General features: G+C 38.3%; 1 long non-coding RNA gene across 1 annotated transcript in view; it reads right to left on the reverse strand.

Moving 5' to 3' along the window:
* Nucleotides 1-4,912: 4,912 nt before the first annotated feature.
* LOC120612460 (uncharacterized) overlaps nucleotides 4,913-12,415 on the reverse strand; it is a 28,806-nt gene continuing 21,303 nt past the window's right edge. Inside the window, exon 3 of the long non-coding RNA XR_005655447.1 lies at nucleotides 4,913-6,081. This is a non-coding gene — a long non-coding RNA (uncharacterized LOC120612460). The remainder of the gene's footprint in view (nucleotides 6,082-12,415) is intronic.

Raw genomic sequence — 12,415 nt, forward strand, 5'->3', positions numbered from 1 at the left:
CTATGTGATTCCAATAGTAGAATTTGAGGCCAGGTGTAGTCCTGGCTGGAAGAGAGAGGTATTTGGGGCTGAATAAGCTTGTAAGTACCCACATATCCATGCATATGTAGGACTGGTTTTGGTTAATAATATCTATAGTTGACCAAGAAGTCTAGGTCCCTTTTTCCTGCTCTCTATTTCTTAGGATCCTCATCTGTCTCTCACCTTAATTCTGACCCTATACCCCCTAATCCAGTTTGTTCTTTACTTCTCTTAGGTAACTTCTTATTCTTTACAATGTTTTATAATCTTACAGCCAGTTTACGGCAACTAAAGTAGTCCTCAAATATTGTGACGATATTCAAAAACTATTTTTCCTAGGGGAACAAATCAAATTAGTTACTGGAATAATTACTGGAGCCTTCCTGTTCTTGGCCTTTGCTTTTGTAGGTAGGTATATAAAACCTAGTCTGCCAGACACAATGGTCAAAATCTGGTCAACCAAGTAGCAATGAGCAACCTAGAGTCCAGATTTTGGTCTTAAATACAATTTCCTACTGAAAGGAATCAGCATTCCTTGAGAAATGATTGATTGATTCCAGGACCACACAAAGTGAGCCTGGAATACCTTGTCATACCAGAAAGAAGAAAGCTATCGAAGACAATCGGGGTCACATCAAAGACCCAGGAGCAAACTTGAAGGCACTCCCAGTGACCAAAAATGAAGGATCTGAAAATAGAATAACGAGTGTAATGTATTGAATTATATCAAATATATTAAAATCCGTAAGGGCATAAGGATAAAAATAATCGATAACTTTGGATGATGCTTAGAGAACAACTCATAGTCTGGAACTTGGTAAATAAAGGAAAGAATCAAACATTCATCCTGACTTTTCTGTTCCAACAATACCTCAAGGTAACCAAGTAGTTGTTAAGGCAAAGTTCTTCATAGAACTGAAGCTAACAAATGCAGAAGGAATGATAGAATTGTATAACTGATTTACAACCTCTTGATGAAATAATGGATCCAAACAACCATCTCTAATGGAAGCTCAAACCATTAGGTGAAAGGCCAATGGGAAATTTTATATGATGAATCAGGCTAACAACCCCTCAACCTACTGATCAATTGTAAAATCACAAAAAGAGAGACAACCAGACATTATGTGCTTTCTGGTGTAATCCAACATGAAGCACACATGTCGCTATGCTCAATGAAATAGTTTTGCCAAAAAATTCGAGCCCATATCTGATTAAGGCTCTGATTTTACTATAGGAAATACAGAAAACAGAAGAATGTGTTAACTATGGAAATGTATTTATCAAGATCCAGAACATCCTAAATTTTATAAGAAAAACAAACTGATTTCTTCAATGAATAAATAGAAAGAAAATAAAAGGGAACAGACTTAGAAATTTAAAAATGCTTTGGAGGCATATGAGCAAATCAACAAAATGCAGAGTATGTAAATGGCTTGGATTCTGAATACAACAAACCAAGTGCCAAAAAGAAATTATGACACACTGGAAAAATACCGATTATGTGTTTGATGATATTAAGGAATTGTTGGCTTTAGGTGTGATGATGGTATTGTGGTTATTTTTTAAAGAGTCCTTATTTTTTAGTAGTAATTACCGAAATATTTACAAAAGAAAATATCTTATTTCTGTTTATAAAAACAGTCAAGGAGGGGACGTGGGCAAGGTGGCTACGTAAACAGTATTGGTCAGGTGCCGCTAACTGCAAGAAGGTGGTTTATTGTATTAGCCTCTCCACTTTTATATTTGCAATTTTCCATAATTAAAAATAAAACCTTAGTGTCCCAAAAGTTTTCAGGATTATGCTTTCTTGCCAGAATATATCTGTGGTAGGATTATAATCTGTAAAGAAAAACAAACAGCTTGCCTTTTATGAACTGTTACTGGGTATATGGTGACACGCAAGTCTGTACTACTTAATTTTAATGTACCTCACAACTGAGAGATACTCTGAGACCCTTTTCAATTTCATTGTTTAAGTAGTAACATGTCAGTGGAAATGGGGCAATTGAGGGCAAAAGATAGTTTATTTTCCAGTCCTTTTGTTAAAATAAAGGGGAAAAAAGGACGAAGCTACTTTAACACTGGGCTTGATGTTCCTCATTGAAGCAGGTGAGAACAATAACAGTAACAGTTAATACTTATTGAGTACTTGCTAAACGCAAGTCACTGTGCTAAGCTCGTTATGTTGCATGCAACACCACCACGAGAGAAGTACCAGGGTCATTCCCATTTTACAGATGAAGAAACAGAAGTCTAGAGAATTAAAGTAACATCCTTCTCCCACTCATGAACCTGCTAAACACATTAGATAGATCTGCTTCCTACTCCGTGGCCTTGGCTAATTCTGTTCCTTCCGCCTCATGATTGCAGCTGCCATTTTTGAGCACCATTATGTTCCAATAATGTGTAATTTATATACATCAATTCACTTTAATTCTCACTAAAACTCCAAGGGGCAGGGAGACACCTATCACCTTCATTTTTTTTTTTTTTTTTTTTTGATGAAACTGAGACTCAGAAGTAACTTGCTCAAGGTGACACTGCCAGCAACAGTGCAGGGTTTCAAGCTGACCCCAAAGCTTGTCTCTTCATCATCACCCTGTTAGCTAGGGCTCAAATGGTCCCTCCTCTGTCCTTCACTGCACTGCTTATTCCCTCACTTTTGGTACCAATCTTATTACGTCATGCAAGTTCATTGAGGGTAGGGATGATGTTCGTTCAGCAAATACCTATCAGTCATCTATGCGCAGGCACTGAATCTTGCACAGCGCCCACCACTAACTTCATAAATGTCATCTGAACTGCACTGCATTTCTTAAGATCAGGGTGAAACAAACCACTACTTACAGACAATATTTTAAAATATACTGTATGATTATTTCTCCCCTCTCCTACAATTTTTACCTAAGTAAATCATTGTTTGGGATATGTCACAGCCTGAACAAATAAAGAATTTCATCAGGACAGGCCAGTGGTATAAAAGTCTGAATGGTAATGTGGTACTGTGGCAGGTTCAGGTCAGAAACCTATGCCATTTTGTGGCAGAGAAAAGCCAAGAAGCTCAACCATGTGTTCTTCCTCCAGAGTGAGCAACTTCTCTTCTAAGTTCTTTAAAATTATAAATAGATGCTCTAAGCTTTTTAAATTTTAACGCTGATGAAAAAATATAATTGTTCAAAGTGGAAAAGAAGAAAACATCACTCTTCATTATTTAATGCAAATGAACCAAACTGGAAAAATTACATGTTTCTTCCTCTGAAAAATCTATTTCTTATTTTTTATCATCCTCAGTCCTTTGTTTTATATCGTTTACACTCAATTCAGAAAATGCCTGTCTAAATTCGCTTTCTAAGCTTAAGTTACTAACCCCTTGTTCTTGTATTTGACACTAACTCAAATAGCCTTGAAACAATTATCTTCTCTATTCCCTTCAGAATTGTCTATACTTTAATGAGTTTCCACTTAATCTCTTCTTTGCCAAAGAATACCACATTGAATAGCTAAAATCCTTAAATCCCCGTGTGGTTCTCTCTGCCCTCTGCTGTACCTTCTTTATTTCTATTATATCCTTTTATAATAAGGTGACTGGACCTGTGCATAGTCTTCCAAATGTGGCCTCACTGGTCTTCACAAAGAACTCAGATAATTCCCTGGATTTATAGTCAATCCTTCTTCTTAAGCATCTTCAAATGGGGGCTCTTACACTGTCTTTATTGCCGTTAAACTCTGAAAATTTGAAATGGTGAGTTTCTTCCTACTCCCCTTTTATCTATCCAAATTTCTAGTTTCCAAACATACTAGGGAATTCTGGATTATTTTAGCAACTAAACACACACTTTTTTCCCAGTGCTTCTGGAACATAAAGTATACATGTCCTTTACTCAGATTCATTACAGGAGCTGCAGGCTTTTTCTTTGGGGAGCCAGTGATTAAAAGGGGATCCCTCCTTTGGGAGGTTAACACTGAACTTGTTTTGCACAGACCTCATCATTTATTTCTCCCTCGCCCCTTCTTCAGAAGAGGGGTGGGTCTAAAGTTAAAGATGAGGATGGAGTGGAGGACAAATAACAAAGGCTACTCAAAGATGTACATTCTTGAGTAGAAAATTTGGTGAATTCAGGTCTTTGAAAAGATCCCTAGGACCAAAATAATACAGATGCTTCAAATGGTCTTGCATCTAATCTCAAACATGCGCACTTGCACACAGACACACACACATATGTACATACACATGTACACACACACATACGCACTCACTACTCACTTTCTATATCCCAGTTATTCAATATAAAACATGATCTCGGCCCCCTCGGGGCTTCAATCCTGTGTGGGAGACATATGTTAATAAAATGGACTAGAGGGGTATACAATCACAAACTGAAATAAGCTTTTAGAGGAGACTGATCCAGTTTGAACAGTTGGGAAAGTCTTCTCCAAGGGAGTGATGCTTGAACTGTTATGAGAATAGTGAGTATGAGTTATCTAACTGGCTTGGAGGTGAGGGTTGGCTGAGCATTCCAGACAAGTGAACCATCATACGTGCAAAGGCCCTGTGGCTTTTTGAGAAAATGAGACAATACCAGTTTGGCTGGAGGAGACTGAAGGAGAATGATACAAGAAGAGCTAGAGATAGGTAGGGCCAGACCACGTGCGACCATGGTACGGATTTTTTTCCCTTTGAGCGATGGGGAACCACTGAAATATATGAATTAGGGGACTGTTTTGAAAGCAGATTTGTGTTTTGAAAAGTTCTCCCAGATCAGAGGATGTGGCAAATACCTATAATGCACTGTGTCACATTCCCTTGAGCCCCTTGACTTTGGCACAGCTATGGTGGACAGCTCCTTGCACCATTGCCAGTGTCCCACTTCGAACATATGCAGGAGATCCCTACACTCTGCATTTTCCTGAGCTGCAGAAGGACGTTCATCTGTAAGTAGCTATAACCCAGATATGCCTCTATAAGGCAAGCCCAAACTATGAGGGATGAAATGAGTGGATAGATGTTCTAGCCTTCATCTTCTGGGGTAACAATTCTGAGGCATACTCTATGTGGATCCTCAGAGGATTCTCAAGTGAGATTGAGCCCCAGCTATCAACTGCAGTGACCAACTAATTTGCAAACATTTATTGTTTTATTTCTTTACTACCTTACTTTCTCCTCTACTTCACTTTTGCTTCCTATGATTGTCTCCCACATCAACTACCCACACCCAAGTCCTTGTCTCAGGTTTGCTTTGAGGAGAATCTAAACTAAGATAGAGTGCTAACTGGGTGAAACTGAAGCTTGAAGAGCTGACTGTGATGCTGTTTATATAACAAAGAACTAAACAAAATACATATTGCTTTGAATGGTATTCCAGTCATCTACTGCTGTGTGACAAATCACCCCAAAACTTAGTGGCTTAAAACAACAGCAATCACTTTGCAATTATTTTCTCTCACAGTTTAAGTGGTCGACTAGGCTCAGCCAGGAAGTTCTTGCTTGGGGTCACCTGTTTGCAGACAGAGAGTGGCTAATGATGGAATCATCTCTAGGGCTCCTGACTCATGCTTGCAAATTGATGTTGGCTGCTAGTTGAGATCTAGCTGAAATATCTACACATGGCCTTTTCACATGACCCGGGCTTCTTCACAGCATAGTGACTGTGTTCCCAGAACAAGCATTCCAAGAGAGAGTGCTGGCAAGGAGCTGTGTTGTCTTTTCTAATCTAGCCTCTGAAGTCACACAGCATCATTTCTTTTGCATTCTATTCACTCAAAGTGAGAGACTAATGCCCCATACTCAAGGAGGAGGAGAATGAGATTCTACCTGTTAATGGGAGGAGTGTTAAAGAATTTGACATGGTAACATGCTTTGAGAGTGGACCCTATAAATGAATTTCCAGCCTGATTTTATTTCTATTATCAAGACACTCAGAAGAGAAAGTGTAGCCTTTCATGGAATGCTTCTGTAAAGGTTCGACATTTACTCACCACATCAAGGTACGTGACTGAATCTGTCTCTCCAAATTGCTCCTGTTCATTATGGGGGAGGTCCCCATCTTGGTACTAGAGCTGTGAGGAAGGAGAGAAAAACTGAGACTGTTAGCCTATCCAAGAGTCAGGGATATTAGGGAAGGCAGCCAATTCCTTCTCTGAGATAGAGGCTCCCTTAATAAAGAGAAAGTGGAAGAAAAAATATATTAATGACATATTCAAGTTTTTGAAACTGAACTTAGCAATAACTAGGTTAATGATTTATTTTTCAATATGAAAATTCTGTTTATATTGACTATTTTGCTCTCACAAATGTCAAGCCATTTATTCTATGGTTAAGGTGCCCATATTTTCATGGAAGTATTTCCTTTTAAATGTTAAGAGAGATCAACCCTGAAATCAATTCATTTTCTTCTTGTGCTAAAAATTAGAATATCTTAGCAGGACACAGTCTAATTGATGCTAAAAGGGATCAGTGCAAAAAAAGGAGATCCAAAGGCTTCAATTTGATTTTCCTTTTAAGACTCACAATTGAATAATAGTAGCTATTTTGAACTCATCTATGTTCATTGACCTAACTTGTCAGAAATCAATCAATAATCAATCAATATGTTCTTTGAACTAAGCTATGAATTTGGGAACACTCGATTCACTGCCATAGTGACCCTACTCCCCACTTATTCTTAAACTGCTTCTCAGTTTCTTCATCTGTTAATAATGGCACTGCTGCTTTTGCCAACACAAAAATAAGTTGATTCACAAAGTATAACCTTCAATGCCTAGTTATGTTCTCCTAAGATTCTGTGCCTGTAATTCCAGAAGCAGCTAAGAGGGGAAAAAATTAGGATAGTATAAGTTCAACAGGTAGATTTACTCAGACTGTGAACACTAACATCTCAGATATAATATAGGCAGTTGGGTATTTTCCATTAAAAAAAAACCTATTTGTTATTTAAAATAATATGAATTTGATAATAAGCTGGTTAGCTGCTGTGTAACAAACTACCCCCAAACTTCGTGGCGCAAAACAATAATTTATTAGTAGTATTATACACATCATAATTTTGAAGTGAGAATGAAGAATTATGATGCCTTGGACCTCAGCTGGGACAACTCAGAAGACTAGAAGTTGGAAAGCTGGCAGCTGTCTGGGTCTCTCTCTCTCCCCACCTCTCTTTCTCCCTCTCTCCTTCAAAATACATAACTGAATTTGTTTCTCCACATACCCTTTCCATATAGCTAGTCTGGGCTTGCTCACAGAATGAAAGCCTGAATGTTGTCATATTTCTTACACGGAAATGAGAATCCGGCTCTAAGAAAAAGTATGCCCACAAACAGAAACCGGAAGATACAAGTTCTCTTAACATGTTGGCCCAAAGCGACTCAGTACTAACTCTACCATATTCTGTTGGTCAAAGAAGAGTCCACACAGATTCAAGGGGAAAGAAGACAGATCCCATGTATCAAAGGAAAGATTTTGAAGAATCCAAGCCATCTTTAGTATACCACACTTAATTATATTCTACTGTGCCTTACAATGTAGCAGACACTCTAGCTTCTGAAAATGGAAAAGAAGCCCCTATTAAATCAACTCTCTTGTTATCTTTGGACCAAAAATAATAATTATGAATGCTGAACAAAATAAAAATAAACAAATACCTGTAAGGCACTAGAGAACAACCAAAAGAAGACACTTGAAGGAAGCTAACAATTGGAGGAAGGAATGGCATGGATGAATTTTTCTTTTCTTATGGCTTTTTACTTAAGAGCAGGCCTTAGTCTATGCTGAGCTGGGCAGCTAACAATAGGATAGAAAGTCTAATGTTTTAGTGCCTTAAAGAATATGAGAAAAGAGTTCAGAGGTACCACAGCAACCCAAAAGTGAAGAGAGGATATTTCAAAAAAGAGAGAGCCAGAGAAAGTCCTAAATTCTGTGTAGAAACTCTTCCCAAGTCTCTAACTGACCACAGAACTATTCATATATAGGGCGGATTCCAAGCAGCCCAGATAAGAAAGTGCTGAATGAAATTTTAGCTGCTGTCCAGCCAAGTTAGCTGCCTGTTTTATTTATTTATTTTTTAAAAAGCAATAACTTTCAGAAGGACAAAATAGAATCCAAGGTCTTTAAAGTATATCGTTCAATGTCCAGGATGCAATTCAAATGTATAAATATATTAGAAAATGTGACCTAGACCCAAGAGAAAATAAAATCAATGAAGATCAACCCAAAGATGACCCACATATTGAAATTAGCAGACAAGGAGTTTAAAATAGCTGTTTTAACTATGCTCAAGGACATAAAGGAAAATAAACTTTCAATGAATGAATAGGAAATCTCAGCAGAAAAATAAAAACTGTAAAGAAAGAATCAAATGGAAATCTTGGAAACGAAAAATAAAATATCTAAAATAAAGTTCTCTGGTTGGGACTTAGTAGAAGAATAGAGGTGACAAACAAAAGAGTCAGAGAATTTCAAGATCAATCCACAAAAATTATTCAGTTTGAAGAACAGAGAGAAAAAAAAAGAAAAACATGAACAGATCCTCAGGGATCTGTGGAACAACATCATAAAGTTTAAGTCCTGTGAAATTTAAATCCCAAGAGTTGAGGAGAAAGGGAATAAGGCAGACAAAATATTTGAAGAAATAATAACCCAAATTTCCAAAACCTGGGGAAAGATACAGATTTACAGATTCAAGAAGTTCAGCAAACCACAAGACAGAAATACAAAGAAAACCACATCTGTGTATATCATAGTCAAATTTCTGAGAAAAAAAGACAAAGACAAAATCTTGAAAGCAGCTAGAGAAAAAATAACATATTACACAGAGGGAAACAACAATAAGAATTAACGCCGACTTCTTATCAGAAACAATGGAGGCCACAAGAAATCTTAAAAGTGCTGAAATAAAAACACCACTGTCAACCCAGAATCCTGTATCCAGTAAAAATATTCTTCAAGAATGAAGGTAAAATAAAGATGTTTTCAAATAAAAAAACAACAGAACACCAAGGAAAAATATGACACTTTACTAATTCCACTTGAACTTACTAATAGTCACTGTTAAATTGGGATATAAATACATTTTGCTTTATTGCACTCCCAATTGTTCTGATACTCCATTTTACTTTAGCTAGTTTTCGTCTGTATGCAAATTCCCTACTTAACAAACACTATTTCTGCTTCCTTTCTCCTACTGTGTCTCAAAGAGTATTGAAAGCTTATTGACTGAACAGTAATAAAGACCTATAATTTTGAGCAAATACTCTGAGCCAGGATCCTTCTATGGATATCGCATGTAATCTTTATCCTTATTATTGTCCTAGTATTATCAGGACAAAATTATAAATGAGAAAATAGACTGAGAGAAACTAATTACCGGTAATGTGTCCGAGGTCACACAGCTAGTTAGTGCTATAATCAGACCCAAGTAGAGGTCCTTGACCTGCTTGAGTAATATTTTATGGCTATTTATACATAGCTTGTAAATTGACTAAGTTCTTTAAGGGCCCCTTCAAAGATCTTTCTTATACTATTTGAATAGCTAACTCTTTTTATTATAAAGGCAAAATTTCAGGTTAACACTCTGATAGTCTATTAATTGCCTGCTAACTGCCTGCCTTCTTCCTCTCTCCACATTCTCCTTTCTTTAGCAATAGAGACCACCCCAACACCCCCAACACAATACATGATTCTGTGTTAGCTGGGATCATAGCTGCTCAACCAGAGGCTATATCTCTTAGCCTCCTGTGAAGCTAGATGTGGGCCGTGTGACCAACTTTGGGCAAATGGGATATGCGTGGACACAAGTATGACCAGAGTTCAACTGGTCAGGTTCTTAAAGAAAAATGCAATTTCCTTAGACCTCCTATTCTTCCTTTAATGAGGGCTAGAAATGTGAACATGAGCCTCTGCTTTGGACCTGAAGATAAAAGCCACATGCGAGAGGTAGCAGAGCCAGCCTGTGTACCAGCCTTCAAAGCTGGCTCTGGTTGGCTCACTGCTGGACTAGGCATGAAATACCTTTATAACCATTAAAAAAAAAAAAAAACCAAAAGGTTAAAAAAAATTAAAAGTATTTATTGAAAACCTGAGTGTGTGGCCATCTCTGTGACTTTGGCATTTTACTTAACCTCTCTAAGTTTCTGTGTCCCCATTCCTAAAGTGATATAATCAGTTTACGTTCCTCACAGGGCTGGCCTGAGGATGAAATGAGATAATGTGTATAATCATCAGCACAGTGCCTGGAACAGAGCCGGAGCCCTACATTTATTGTGTCACGGGGCTAGATGCTATATATAGAAGATTCGAATAGAGACACAATCTGTTCCTTTCATTACCGAATGCCCTCACATTCTAAAGAGAACACTGTTAACGAACACTGTTGATCTAAGAATGAAGACAGAGAAATTTGTAGCTGCTGGGGCAGGTGGTAATGATGTCATAGGCTGTTTTACTCTTCATTTGACAACTCTTCTTTCTCACCATTCCCAACCCTTCATCACTCTTAAAAGAATGGAGGTGTTTTTAAAAACATTTTCTTCTGCAGTTATGAGGGATATATATATTTACATATACATATATGCTTAGGGTTAATTCTTAGAAAATTAATACCTCATTTTGATGCCAGCTCATTACTGGATTACTAAGATGATAAATTTCTTTTGATAAAAGAAATTACTATTTTTCTGCTGTAAAATAGAGACTCCTAGTTTGACCTCCAACTCCCACCCATCTGAGCTTCTCTCAATTCTCTTTCAAAAGAATATATAATACATTTAAAAGGTGACGTGACGTGATATGACTGTTCAACATTCAATTCGTGTCTTCAGGACCACCAGAGGAAAGGTTAGAAATATAAGAGCAGCCCCTTGTTTGTCGCAATTTCACAGCTGTGGCAAATGCCACAGAACTCAGGGCTGGTAGCAAGAATTAGTTAAAACCTGGCAGTAAAGCTTCCTTTCCCTTCACTGCTTCATCTCTTTTCAGGGTGGTTGCCAGTTAATGCTTATACTATGTTAATTTGTGAAAATAAGGACTAAAAGGAAGGACAAGGAAGGAGGGCTTAGGGAGATGTAGGGCAGGGAGGAGAGCCAGACTGGCAAAAGAGGAGGAGAAACCAGAAGAAAGGGATCGGAAAATGAGTGAGAAGGGAAGAAGGGGCAGAGTATAGAGCAGTGCACAGTTTGGGTAGAAGTATAGTTGACTTTTAAAAGAAAAGGGTAAAAAAGAGGTAATACACATGAAGAAGAAGAGTCATTTTAATTTTCTCTTTCTGACAATGATATAAGGAATGGGGGAGAAATATAGTAATAACCTCAAAATGAATGAAGGAGGCAAATCTAAGTCTAGAGTCCCTTTTTAGCATCTGGAAAATTTTAAAGAGCACTATTTGTATTACTTCTAAGGTAGTCATCTCCCTGACACCCCCTCATCCCCCATCCTGCTTCTGGTGATAACGTTATTGCCAACATCTTAAAGTCTAAGGATAACTCAGAGAAGGCCAGACTCCAACTCCTCAATCCTAAATTCTAAACTTCCAGAGGGCTTAGCTACCCTGGATGGGCCAGGACCTGGGGATGGTTAAAGTGAGAGAGGTGCTGGGAGTTTAGGTGGCATGTTGGTGAAGCCCTCACGCCATGGGGCCCTGATGTTAAGAGGCCTCCTGCCTGCTGGGCTCCCCCCATTATCTAAGGTCGCTGCCTCTATGCCCAATGCCTTGCCAGCCTTCCCCCACCCAGGGGGCTGCTCGACTGTCACAGAAAAGGCAGAGTTGACCTGCTTCCCAATCTGCCATTCCATTATAGGAGAAGGATAAAAGAAAAATGCAAAAGTCGAGAGGAGAATGGACTAGAAAATTCAAAGATGGCAAAAGGCTGTGAAATCTGAACCCAATTTCTAGGTACTTCTCCTACTAGTTCTGGCTCAGTAATTATGAAGCAACTGTTTTGGGAACAAACAATTTATCTTTCGACAAAGATGCCAGGTTCAAGAAGACCTAGAACAGGGGAGATTGATGTTTAGTACATCTGACTTTCTATTATTCCTCAATTTAAGAGAGTTGTAACTTTTGCAAAAAGTTCTGGATGAACAACTTTGGATAGCGTCTGAGTTTGCCTGTCACTGATGCCCACATTTGGGCTGCGTGGCTTCATTTCTCCACCCTTCCAATGCCTTGTCTTTGAACTATTACAGCCCAGCCCCTTCTTCTACTTGCCTATCATGATTCAAATTCCCTTTGCAATGGCAAAACCCCAAGAAAGACAGGAAAAAAACTCATCTTCAACCAAAGCCCCAGCTCTGCTGCCATAATAAGGCAAATCTAACACCATCTTTCATTAGCCATCTCCCTCCAATCGAAGGAATGTCAGAGGGCAGAGTGTCTTTTCCTGATTCCAATCATGCCAGACC

This window comes from Pteropus medius, unplaced genomic scaffold (assembly GCF_902729225.1).
Source record: "Pteropus medius unplaced genomic scaffold, Ma_sr-lr_union100, whole genome shotgun sequence".
Taxonomy (NCBI): domain Eukaryota; kingdom Metazoa; phylum Chordata; class Mammalia; order Chiroptera; family Pteropodidae; genus Pteropus; species Pteropus medius.